The 14,048-nt window shown below is 43.1% G+C and overlaps 1 non-coding gene across 1 annotated transcript; it reads left to right on the plus strand.

Annotated features, from left to right (window-relative positions):
• Positions 1-692: 692 nt before the first annotated feature.
• On the plus strand, positions 693-861 carry LOC144820518 (U1 spliceosomal RNA). The gene has a single exon (XR_013607822.1). It is a non-coding gene; the product is annotated as a U1 spliceosomal RNA (small nuclear RNA).
• The last annotated feature ends 13,187 nt before the right edge of the window (positions 862-14,048 follow it).

Here is a 14,048-nt window from a genome sequence, read left to right on the forward strand (position 1 = left end):
CCAGCGTCCAGAATCAAATCGGTGTGAAACGCGATGAAAATGAAGAAAAATCGGCATAAAACCAATCTAAAATGGCCGCCGACGTGACCTTACGTGGGGTCGTACCCACAATTCAATGCGCGAGTACCCACAATTCCATGCGCATGTAGTAGTGATGAGCAGTGCACTGACGCGCGATGACAAAGGAAGGTTCTGCAAGATGCCGCGACGTTCAAACTCACTGGAGCGGGAGCTAACACGCTGTAGCGGTTTGTGAAACGGTGGCGTTTGAAAGATGCAGAGTGGGTAGGAAGCTAAAATAAAGTGGTTTTCTTCATTTTTTTTTTGAAAAGATAAATGAAAGTCTCACCGCACTAAGGCACAGCTGTTTTGAAGAGAAACGAATAGTTTTCTTTGAAACGAAGAGTTTTCTTGAATCCAGGATAACAAATGTAGAGTTGTATGAAGCAGGATATCAATTTCATTAGAAAATTGCCAGTTTCCCTCGTCGCCAAATTTGTAGTGAATGAATACCCACCAAGTTTGGTAATAAATCTTCTTTATTCCTCAAGATATGCAGTACAGATAAAAAGGTGCTGCCAGCTTGTAAACGAACTCCAGACTGACCAGCACTCCACACACAAGCATAGTGACATACACACATTCTATGCATGACCTACAACAGTTCTATCATTGCTAAATAAGCACTTCTAAAAATAACATTATAAGCATTACTACAACACCATGTTCATGAAGGTGGTTATTTCAGGGTGAGGCTTATCCATTACACTTAGGATGTGCTGACTGCAGCAGTGTCCCCAAATGTGGGATACTGGACTACATAATTACTGGTAGTGGGGACTGCATTTGAGCTTTCCCCTGGTCTCTGGTTTCAAGAAAGACAAAACAAAAAATAAAAACGAGGCTGGAGCACCATTTGCAGTCTGCTGTGGTCTCACAAGGGCGCTGCCGACTGCAATGGGGAATTGGCAAGGTAGGAACACATGCAAATCCATGAGCCTGGAAAATGCGGGATAGGGCCTGAAATTCTGCTTCTGAGCCTGATTTTGGACAGGCAAGCCTTCTTTTGTGTCTGCTGTACTATTTGCCTGCCCACCATCTGAGCAATGTGCAGCATACTGAAAGCAAGGCCCTGATTGACCCTGCTGGTGGGGTAGGCAAGCAAATCTTGCTGGCTGGCCGAGGCCTGTGGGAAGCAGCTGTGGGTAGCTGTACCGCCTTCCAAATGGGGTGCGGGCCGTGATGGGTCATTTTGCGCCTCCATTACCTTGCTCTGCCCTGCCTCGCATAGGCCTTGCCTGTGTGAAAGCCACCCTGCATGGAGATGCCGGACGGGCCGCCCTTGCCTTTTTCCCTTCTGACTCATGCTTACCAGACAGGAGAGACACCATGATCACAAGGCAACAAGAGCAGCTGGCTTCCTTCGAGCTGCGTGTCAACATTCCATTCTACTTAGCGGTGCTAGACTGGGAACGCAAAGTAGCCCTGGCAATTTTTTCGGATCTGCTCCGGGGGGGACTGGGTGGATGAAGTGTGAAGCAGTGCTGCTTTTGTTACTGTGGACAGATATTGCAGCACTGCTGCAAAACCGGCCCCCAGTAAGAGAAACTGAACCCACCCTTCCAGCCTCCAAAGGGAACGCCTGATGCCCAACACGACCAGTACAACTTTGCTCCTCTGCTGTTCGCCTCCCGGTCTTGCTTATCTGAGGAAAGGCCGTGAAGTAAAAGGAACCTTTTATGACATGTTTTCCAGTCATGATTACGTTCTCCTGGGCACGTCGCAGTGCCGTAAGATATCCTTGAGTGAGCCAGATGTCAGGATGAACGACTGCTTTTCAGCAGGCTGGTGCTAAAAAAAAAATTCAACTTTCGACAGAGTATCCGTTTGATTATCCTGGGAATTAAGTAATTTTCACAACATTTCTGCATTTTGAAAACTGCCTTAAACGCTTCAAGAAGAAAAGGAACACAGCCTTTAAATAAATTCAGGATAATTGCATTATCATAGCCTCAGAAGAGATGGGTCAATATTATCAATGTTTAGTTAATACAATCAAAGTGCAGACATAATTACTTGGCTCAACCAATACTCTGTGGTGTCTCAAGGCTCTAGAGTGAGAGATGCGAATGGTGTGAAGACTGGTTATTTTAAGGCATATGTGACTTTAAATAGGAACCCTGCTACAGAAGAATAAATGCACATTCCAAGCATTATTTAACTTGGTGGTGCCCAGGGAAATGTGTTTTATGTGGGACAGTCCAAAACATGCCCCAGGTGCAATGCTGAGGGGCATTCAGCACTGAAGTACACTGTACAAAGTGCCAAACCATTGGACATGAAGCAGTGCCCTGTATAGAGGAGAAATCCTGTAATCTATGTGGCTCTATGCAGCACATTTTTAAGAACTGACCACCCTCTTACGTTTTTAAAATTAAGTGGCATATTTACATGGGGATTGCACCTTCCGAACTTTTTATGAGGTTCTTATGATCCAATGCTCTGCACCATATTTACAAAGTGGAGTTAAGCCACTTTGCGTGGCTTTGTAAATATGGTACACTTTCACTCAGCTTTCTGTGTGAAAGGGGCATGCAATAGGTGTTGCTGTGACTGTTCCACTGCAACACCCATTCCTTTTACGCTGACCCAGATTTACAATCCAGGGCAGCGTAAAAGTAAATCTGTAAATCTGAGGCAGCACCAAAAAGGAAGACCATGCAAAAGCAGGCATTAGATTGGCGCAATGAGGAGACATTTTATTTCTCCTCGTTTTTAATTTTCCATGGATGCTGCAATCTGCAGCACACATAGAAGGAGCAAAACACCTTTAATGATTATTTTTATGCACGAAGGCGTACCTTCATGCACAAAAACAATCATTAAATAATGGTGATTTGCTACTTCTGTGTGGACTGCAGAATTGCCATGATTGATTGTTTATGTGGAGGAAGAGGCACCTTCCCGCACATAAACAATCATCCCTGCAACACAGGCCCCTTTGCACTATGTCACAAGGGTGTCTGTGTTGGCGCATCCCTAGGTTTTTGAAATGATGCAGCGCAGCACTGGAAAATTTGCTGCATCGCTGCACCACGTCCTGGTAGACATGCTCCCAAGGGGCATATGTGCAAGGGGACTGCGCCACTGGAAAGTTATTTTTATCAACGTTCCGGTGGCTCAATTCCCGCTCCCTATTCACAAAGTGGCGTTTTGTAAATATGGTAGCCTTTCATGCAGGTATGTGTTTGAAAGGAACGTGCAGTGGGTGTTGCTGTGGGCGTTCCACCGCAACACCCATTGCTTTTTGATGATGTCCCATATTTACAATGATCTGTAAATCTGAGGCAGCATCGAAAACTAACGCCTTACACAAGCAGGCGACAAGAAGAAATACTTTCATTTCTCCTCTTTCGTACTTTTTCTATGTGTGCTGGAATGTGCAGCACACATAGAAAGAGCAAAACACCTTTAATGATTGTTTTTGTGCATGAAGGTGTTCCTCCATCCACAAAAACAATGAAATAATGGCTATTTGCTACTTCTATGTGTGCTGCAAAATGCTCCACGACTTCAGACTATGAAGCAAGGTACTCCCTCATGCACAAAGTACATCGCCATTGACAGGCAACAGAGTCGCCTTGGGAATTATGTGCCTGTCTTGGAGCAATGCTACACATTTTCTGCCAACTTAGGCACCAAAACCAGAACACAGAAACATGTGGAACAAAATCTCCTACACTGTCTCCAAGCAGTGTGGCAGTGGTTAGTATACCAGGTGCACTGTACAGCGCAAGACTTCCACATAACTCAAACCCCTAGTGTACTGTCAACACGGTGTACACATGGCAGTGAACTATGTCTACTATCATATCCCACATTAATATCCACTCACTACCTCCCCCCATGGCAGTAGATATTGAACAACATTGACTCCAACTCTCACTGCCAAACATGTGTGACTGAAGTACGCATCACCTGCTCCAGCTTGTAAAATTGACAAGTATCAGTTCGGAAATGGCAATAGTAGTCAACAACAGATGAGTGCAAGAGATTCGACTCCTCAATGACTAATTGACTGTCCTTACTGGTGAAAAATCATTCCCTTCATGGCATTGGTACTCACAAGAATGACAAATAGTAAGTGAATCTCAGAGGGCATTACACCTGTATATGCAGTATAGAGTCAGTCAAATCCAATTTCTACTTGTGTGTGCGACACACTATCAAAGCACCTTTCTTACAGTAGGCAAAGCGTACGAGTCATTCAGGACACTTAGCAATATATATGATTGTGAGGCCATCACCCATCATGACTCAAATTATTTCTACCCCTCCTGTCTCTGCAGCTGACCAAGGATATGCTCTGCAGCCGTGGGTAATGACTCTTCATAAACACCCCCAGACGGAACCCCAGCGGTGGGACAATCATGCCCCAAACAGGACCTGGTCCACAGTGGAGCGGACATTTAGCATACTCAAATTCAGCTCCAGGAGTCTGGATACGTCTGGGGGCAAAGTGCTCTACTCGCCACCACTGGTATGCAAAATTGTTCTCGTTTGCTGCATATTGCACATTATTGGTGTGCGGACAAATATACCGTGGGCTGATGCAAATGAGAAGCAGGAACTGCTGGATGACGGGGAAGATGAGGAGCCACATCAAACTATTCCATCAGTAGCTGCAGCACTGCAGAGGGACCATATAGTTCAAAATATTTTTTTGCTGATGCACGAGTGACTTTCTGGTCATAAAATGATGACTACATGAAATTGTGTACATATATATGTCAAAAAATATAAAAGCACTACCAGTGTGTAAGCATTTTAATTCATAGTCACAGTAAACATCAAAATATTCACATCACACCTGCTAGTGATTGCCACACAGAAAATATATGTAGCTATGTGTAACAACCAGCGTTGAACAACATCTGGTACATCCAAAATAGTGTGCATGGTAACAACCTGTAGCAAATAGTCCTCCATTGATATCCACAATGGGCATGGTGTGCTAAAGGGGATAGTGTGCAATGACTGTGTGTGCGTCTTCCTACAGCTAGCCATTTATACAGCCTCATACTTATGGACAAAAGTAGAGTCAACCCATAGTATGATGACTGTGAAGTGATCCACAAAGTATGTGCATGGGAACACAGTCCACATATGCTACATCAAAATCTGCATCCACATATGAATTTCATAAGGAGATCTCATATCACACATACACATGCTACATACTATAATTTACCAGTGCAACAGTGTCTACATAGTGAGAATGTAGCCACACTTGCCCCGCTAGGCTAAGATGCCAATGGGACAAGCAGTGATGTATCCCACCATGTTGGTGTGTTGCACTCAGATACAAACAGTGTCTTTACTCCTATCAGCACAGTCTTAGTTTGAATGTGAGGACAACACCCAGATTCAGAATATGCAACAATGGACCAACAATGGACCATCTGAAATCACATAAAGCAAGGTCAATCCAGCCAAGGTGCCATGCACTGATGCATCAGAGAAATAGTGTTTGTATGTGGCTAGAAAATGGCAAGTGTACTTGATTTCTGAATGCTTAGTAAGACACTAAACTTCAAGTAACCACACAACCCAGAAACATATAGTGATGGGTGCTAATGACAAAAAAAATGTATGGTTGCATAACATCTATTTGTGGCTAGGCAAGCTGGCCTTGTGATCCACAAATCATAGGCTACGCTTGGTGGTAGATTATGTGCAATTGCAATGTGAATGGGCCACACATATCCTTCCAGACACAAGGGCATACAGCCGATGCTTGTGTACCACAATATGATATGGTGGGTTCTTTCAACACTTTCCTGCACATAAATCACTCATGGTATAATTCTATAGGGAAATGGATGCATCCCTGATGTGGGCACACCTTTGGTTCTTTAAAGAAAAGCACGTTTACTTTACAGTACCTTGGTACTTCATCACTTTAATCATCGCAGCAATTTAAATGATCACACACCACGCCACCTTGCATTCGGTCGTTCTAGCCACTTTAACTTGTTCGACTACACATCACGTCACCAGCCACTTTCTGTCACAATAGATTTCACACATCACGCTGTTCATTTTACACTTGGTTTTTCCTCTGGTTGATTATTCACTCACGTTCACGAAGTCACTATATTTTGAATGTAGAATTATATTATGTTAATTATGAGTGTGCTTATAGCTATATTTTTACATTGTAGAGCTCCCTGACGAAGGGCTCTTCCAGCCCGAAATGCATTGGAGCATTCATAAATATTGACATACTACTGCGAGTGAGATAAACATCATGGAATTTATGTGAAATTGAACATTTATATCATGAAGAAATTTTTATGATAAATCATTAAACTTGGAAACAGATATCATACAAGCAATTACAATTTTATGAGGAGTCTTATTTTCTTTAAAGAACCAAAGGTGTGCCTACATCAGGGATGCATCCATTTGCTTAAGGTTGCACTTGCATATGACTAGAATGTCGACGTGTTAGGATGGACACGCCACCTGAAGGAGCACCCAACCTTTCAAATCTTTTGATTACATTTATGCTTATTAAACCTTCTACTATCGAGACACAAATTAGGTCATAATTCTATAGGGGCAACATCATGCAGGACACAAGGAAACAGATGAGCCAAGGTCCATGTGATTCTCATCAACTTTCTCAGTGTCAAACTACACAAGTGTAGCATGTGAACACCCACTGCTACGCATAAGCAACACCGCCTTAATGCAGAGTGTAGATATAGTGTGATTTACTCAGCCTTACTGTCAGCAAGATCTAGAAGGTCATGTATGGTGATCTAGCATAGCACCTTCAGCATGAGTTAGAATCATGTGGCCCACAAATGATGAAAGTTTTACTTTCCTGTGGGGTATGGCCCTCTAATATGAATGGCCTATACTCAGCCAATCATATGGCACAATCATGCATCTCCTTTCAGGTGCGTGTAGCCAATCGCACCACTCACCTGCAAAGAAAACTGTAACCATCCCAAGCTTCCAGGCAGCCTGCTGCCAGCACTGTGGTACACAGCGCAGACTGGCAGAAGGCTGTGCTGTCTTAGATGTGGGTGCACTGACCGCATGGCAGTGCAAGATTATGGCATCCCTGGGGGAAGCTAAAGAACTGTAAATGGGGGCCAAAACTAATTTATCACACAGGGCACTCTTGTAAGGTGTGCCCTTGCTCTACCAGAAAGATTGGGCCCTATGCGTTGTATGATCCCTCAAATGGATGAACTTACAAATATGTACATAGTCAACACACAAAGAATGTAAGTAGGTCTCCTTAACTATTCACATCCAACACAGCAATCCCTGCAAATGTTTACATGCACTGCACATCACAATTCACCGAGAAACACACATCTGCCCTACTGCTTCAAAAAAAAAAAAAAAAAAGAAGCATGAGCCCAATGCGTGAATTTTGCAGCCATCGCGTCAGCTGAAAATGCCGCTTCCCAGTTGACCTGTCTGAATAACCGCATGGTGCCTTGTCAGCCTTTGTGTGAAATCCACGCACTGGCTGGAAGCGCGTAAAAAAAGAAGAAACATTTTTTACTTATCTGCTAAAAATTTGACACATCCGGCCAGGAAGTGATGTCATGGATCGTGCATTCTGCAATCCAGGAACTGTGAAGCTACTTTCATTTTCACTTTAAATCATAGTTTATCTGTCTGTGCTTCTGAGTGGTAGTGTATTGGCTGTGCTGGAGAGTGTATTGGCATTTCAGGAGCTGTTTCGTAGTGTCTGCCTTGTTGTGTGCCCTTTCTTTGCTTTCTTGTTGTGTAATGTAGTGTATTGTTCTGTGTTTAATTGGGTGTTTGTCTTTTGGGGTATTATTGTATTCGGTCTAGCTGTGGGTTTTTTGGGCCAGGGTTCTATATCGTTTGGGGGTTTGCCGGGTTTGGGTAATGTCTGGGAATGCCACATAGAAGCCCAGGAGTTTGGGAGATTCCTGTGGCTGGGGAATTAAACATTACCAAATAAGGTAGCCAGTGGTGGACGGGTACTTCTGGGCTACCCCACGGCTGTGCGGAGGCAAGGGTGGGAGAAGGAGCATGCACAAATGGAGAGGATATTTGGCATCGAACTGACAGTCCAGCAATTGAAGCATCGCTGGGCGGACGTATTCTCATGTTAGCCATGCCTCCTGGACTACATTGGTATTCAAGTTGGTAGACATGTTGGTAAGTACACATGATTTCTGTGCTTTCCCAAGTGCCTCATTTACCCATTGATGAATTGTGTTAACAGTAGCTATCGCTCACATAACGTTTTGCTCAAAATAGCCAAACCCCCATGCAAATTAGGAAAATGCTGTGACAATAGCGCTGGCACTATCTGTGCACCAGTGCTATCTGTGCCACACAGCGGACCACACAAGTGATAGTGTCCCTTTAGGTGATACAATTGAGTCCCATTGAAGCTGACGCACATGTCCGTAACTCATCCAGACAACTCATATGACGACAAATCAGGTGGTGCAGGTCAGCTCCAGAGGTACTTCTTTCACCACAAGCATTTGTCAGGCACAGTTGTGAAGGGCCATTGCAAGACATACGTTGCACATAAAGTTGTCCAAAAAACTCTGGGCCGCATTAACAAGCTTTTGCTAAAGGCAGTACACACAGAAAGAGGAAAAACAGGGAAAACAACATTTTCTCCTTGCTGCATTTCCCCTACGCCTCCACTTGGGAGTTGGAGGCTTTTGATGCATTCCCAGGTTTACAACTTGTAATATTGGGAATGTGTCGATTGCCATGGGTGTTGCATGGGAACACCCACTGTAAAGCCCATAGTACGCCTCCCCATCAACGTGTGAGGCAACGCAGCAACCTGCGCTGCGTTGCCTTACACCATATCTACAAGGCCATGAAAAGACACCCAGGTTAGCTTTACGTGGCCTTGTAATAATGGCACTGCACTGTGCACCGCCGGAACATTAATAAAAGGGGCTTGTAAATGAAGCCCTCTGTGAAAGTGCAAATCACCAGTAATGGTGCTGTGCAGGGCAACAAGTATTTGCCCTGTGCTGGTCAGTAACACTGAGAAAATACAGATTTTGGCAGAAGTAATTTACGAAGGGGCATTCCATTGAGTTATACCAGACACTCCTTACCAACTAGGGTGCTTATTTACAAGCCCCTAGCGGCACTGGTGCATCACTTTTTATATATAAATGAAGTTTCTTTTAGGTATTGGGAACTACAAGACACCATGAATGGAGATTTCAGTCTGGCAGAAAAACAATGGGGTAAATGCTTGCCGATGGAGCAGTTACAAAATACGTGGCAAGTATTGATGTGCATATTATATTCCATTGTGAAGCCTTCTTTTTAAAGAGAAATCACCTCTTTTCACTCCACAGGGCATCTATAACACCCGAGTCTTGAAAAGGCGACCGATGTTCATATGTTTCACCAAATGGGATGAAGTGGGAATTAGAGTTTCAGGTATTTTTGGGCTACACATTAAGGTAAGCCTTTCATTGATCATTTTTGGAGAAATGGAAGGAGTACTTGGAATTGCTAGCGAATTGCTATTTTATGCAATGTTATTGGCTAGAAGAGAAATCTGTCAAAATTTAGTGGGACGTATCCCTCCTCAACATTCAGAGTAGTTCCTCTTTATATGTCTAAAATTGACTTATAAGGGAAAGACTCTAGGAAAAAACGATTTTGGGCTTTGTTACAAAATTAAGCTAGGGTGTAGTGGGAATTAATGATTATTGAGGAAGCAATGGATAACAAATTTGCCCAGTGATTATACCTGTATAACGCTGTTTTCGCTATAATCTTCTTCCCCCCAATCTCTTTTGACACAGCTACCGCTAATCAAACATTGTGAGAGAGAGATGTACCTGCAGGGAGGAAATGTATATTTCTGATACCCGCTTGAGGTCTGTCTCTGTCTCATTACTGGGCTAAGTTACTAGACATTGGAACCTGAGGTGAAAGAGGCTAAAACAAAAGAAAAATTTATAAAAATACTGAATGGCAGTGATGTGCCGATGATCCTCCTTGGCCTACCTTCCCTGAGTAGTCATGCATTAATGAGGCCTGCCATGGCTTACACACAGTTTGGCTAACCGGTGAATGTGCCAAAACACATTTCACTGGTCTTGAACAGCAATTCCAATGTCAAAGGTATGGCTCCTGGATCCAGTATCCAGTGGCTTGCCTGACTCAATACCTCTGAATGCATAGCAAGTCCTGTATGCTGGCTTTGCATGGCCTCATGGAGGTGATTTTTATTTCAGAGCCACTGGAGCTGTTTTTACACATGAAACTACCATTGCGCATGCCTTTTGCAAGAGGCCGAATGCATGTCACAGGGGAGCCCACTCACATGGTACTGTATCCAAGGCTATGCCAGCCTGAATCTGACATCTCAAAATATCCCATACATGTTGATGTTCAATTGTCCAATAACATCTTTGGGGATGCATGGCACATGATGGAACAATTTCTGGCACTCTGCAGCATTGATAGGTACAAACTCATCTAACTTAAGGAACAAGGATGCATGATGTGTAATGTATCTTGCGTACTCATCTTGTGTCTTAAAAATGACAAGGGCATGGGTACTGCAATACTTTGCTGAGTATGGTATGTGAGTTATGTAGGTGCAGAGACTCATTAAAGTCAGCTACCATAGTGAAATATAGTTATGAGGTCTAAGAACAGGTTCCGCAAATTGGCAAACGGGTGCATGTTTTGGCTCATCATACAGATGTGACCATTCAGGCATGTCAACTGTTAATGTTAATTTCCCCCTGCTTTGTGTCTCAATTATTATTATTTTTTTTAAAGACAAACTACACCCTCAGAGGTTAAAGCAGAGTGTGTTTAAGACACTGTTTAATCTGCCTCATGGTTTAAACTGTGTTTAAAATGTGTATGTAGCACTCGTTTTTGGCTAGAAAAAGTGATTTGTTTAAGTGTGCAAAAAGCAGTATTTTCAGTGGTTTTAGATTCAGAATTGGGCCTCACCTGCTGGCTAAAACAGGACCTGAAAAGTGTTGATTGAGCCTGCCTGTATCCAGTGAGATTCTGACTTCAGGAGCAGCTCTCCCTGCCCATCAGCCTGTGCTTAAGGTCACACACTCCTTATATAAGTTTGCTATTGGAAGTTACATATGTGTTCTGATTGGCTCCTGTATTTGGTGTTTCCTTTGGGTTTGGAGTTAATGTTCTGATTGGCGGATAGGTCTAGGATTTTTGATTGGTTCCTGGGGATAGGGTTTCTATTAAACCTACAGCTTAGGGTTTTGTTTCTGATTGGCTGCTAGGACTAGGGCTGTGATTGCCTGTAAGGGCCTGGTGCTTTTATTGGTCCTAGAGCTTAGGACTAGTGGTCTAATTGATTAGGGTTAGGGCTACGGTTTCCATTGACAGAAGAGGTCACCTGATTACTTTAAGGTTAGGTTTCAGGGCGTCTGGGCCCGGACGTCGCGGCTAAGGGTGCAGAGGGCAAGGGCAGCTGTCTGTTTGGGCCTGGCCAGGCCTAGGGTCAGAGATGCTGCCCATTTGACCATTCACCAGCACCCACCTTACCCCATCCACATCCAGATTAACACACAGCAAACGTACTCTACTCATTTACTACAAACAAACCCTACACACATTTCAATGTCTCAACATCCACAACAAAATCTCACAAACCACACCCTTCTACTCAAGCTACCACACATTTGCACTTTCACTCACACACAAAACACTTCTCTATCCTCTACCACTAACTAATCCACTCATCACAAACACAACCCAAATCCACACCATATGTAACTATATCCCATCCAGACACACATTCCCTGTTCTAATTACTCCTAACAGACCCCTTTCTGTCACCAACAAACCTATACTCAACCTTCCATCTTTTCATCCACCAACATCCTCCTCTCCTTTTTACCCCAAAAAAACACAACCACACGACCCTTATACTCCACTCCACCACATACATAACCTTTTAGCAATCAAATCTAACACAAACACTCTTAACTCTTGTTCATTCCATCTCGCACACCACATACAATCTTTTCCAAAACACATCACCACCCCCTTTACCTTGCAGCTTCCACTCACCAATAATACCTTACAAATACTTCTCACAAAACAAATACATCACCTCCTCTCACTACTCCTCAAAAACAAAACATAACACACACACCAACACAATAAAATCTCACAGCACAAACTAGAAACATACACCCATTCCCACCTTCTGACTACATAAATAATATACACCCTAAACCAATACCACTGCCTAGCTTTCTCTCTTCCCTCACAGCCAACACATATACAGCAACTCTTTTAACTGCATTTCATCCACTGGACAATTTAGAACCTACAACTTGACCCACATGCACCACCAGCCCTGGCTTATACACCTTCCACCATAAACAGGCTCTAACAAAATAAGCAACATGCAACTCTTCACAACTTCGTATCTCCATCTCTACTGCACAAGGTAATTCTACAAAAGAAACTCAGCTCATTAACTAACTCTAAACCACTATCTCCACCACCTACACACACAGACCCAACAAAATGCCTTCTTAGCCTGCTCGACGAGCAACACGATACAGAACTGCTACACTTTTGCTAACCTCATACAGTTAATAACAGCACCAAGGACACAGCTTCTACAAGCCCACAAAACATCGCTCAATCTTGTACAAAACAAAGTCGCACCATCACCAAAGCACATTCTCTAAACTGCCTACTAATAAATGTTCGATCATTCTCAAACAAACAAACATCACATCCGTGCCCTTCTCACTGACGCGCGACCTCAGTTACTCTTCCTAACTAAATCGTGGTTGGGAAATCACATGCTCCAGAATTGCATGAAGCCATTCCTCTAGGCTATCAAACTATTACATAAAATCGTCAAGGCAAAAGAGGAGGTGGCCTAGATGTTGTATTCAAGCAAACATTAAATATCACTAAAGCTGTCAACGTCTTCATACAAGGTTGTGAGGCCCGCTTCACCAGATGCAACCCTACACCATCTTCATGCTGTAACTTTCTGCTCTTTTACAGACCTCCCTCCACCTAGCAATGCAACATTTCCAGACACATTTCTAGGCACAGTTTCAAACCTTATAAACACTACACTCCAACCCATGTATTCTTGGTGACCTAAACATTTGGTTTCACAATATGCCACATCCAAAAGCGTTCATCATTTGGCCTAGATACACTGAATCTACATCAGATCGCCACAAACCCACACACATTGCTGGACACATCCTAGAAGTCATTTTTACAAATGCAGAACTAGTTACCTTTCAAACTATTACTCTAGTCACATGGTCAGACCACCATTTGCTTGATGTACAACATAAAACAACACAAAGTAACACACTTCAACCACCTTACATGCATCCACCTTTGGACCATGGAACAAACTAAATTTTGAACACTTAGAAACAAGGCTAACATCCAGTACAGCTCCAGACACAAATTCAGTTAAAAAACTATGAGTGGCTACAAGAAGCTTTTCCGATCCTAATACTACTTATTAGTAGTACAGAACAAAAGAAAACAGGCATCCTGGAGAAATTCAAAGCTAAAAAAAATAAAACAGCAAACTAAAAAGCTGCAATGTACCTGGCTCAAAACAAACACCAATCAGAACAAACTTCATCTACAGAAACTTAACAGATTATACAAGTCAGTCAAAAAAGCGAAGATAAAATACTATTCAGACAGAATTTAAAATGCTGAATGGACAAATAAAGAATGCTATAAAATTGTCACCGCACTTCATAAACCAAATTGCCTAGAATGAGCTCATCCCATAACTCAAGAATTGAAACTGGCAAATCATTACACGACCAAAGCAGATGCGTCAGACTCCTATTTAAAACAAAGAAAAACCACCAGAATCAACCCCTTTCCAAACAAATCCTCCAAGAGTAGGCTAACCCAGCCTCTCCATTCCTTCCAACAAATATCACACGATGAATTTATGGACCTGGTCAAAGCAAGCAGGCCTGCCGGCAGCCCTTCTG

The sequence above is a fragment of the Lissotriton helveticus genome, chromosome 2_1, assembly GCF_964261635.1.
Source record: "Lissotriton helveticus chromosome 2_1, aLisHel1.1, whole genome shotgun sequence".
Classification (NCBI taxonomy): domain Eukaryota; kingdom Metazoa; phylum Chordata; class Amphibia; order Caudata; family Salamandridae; genus Lissotriton; species Lissotriton helveticus.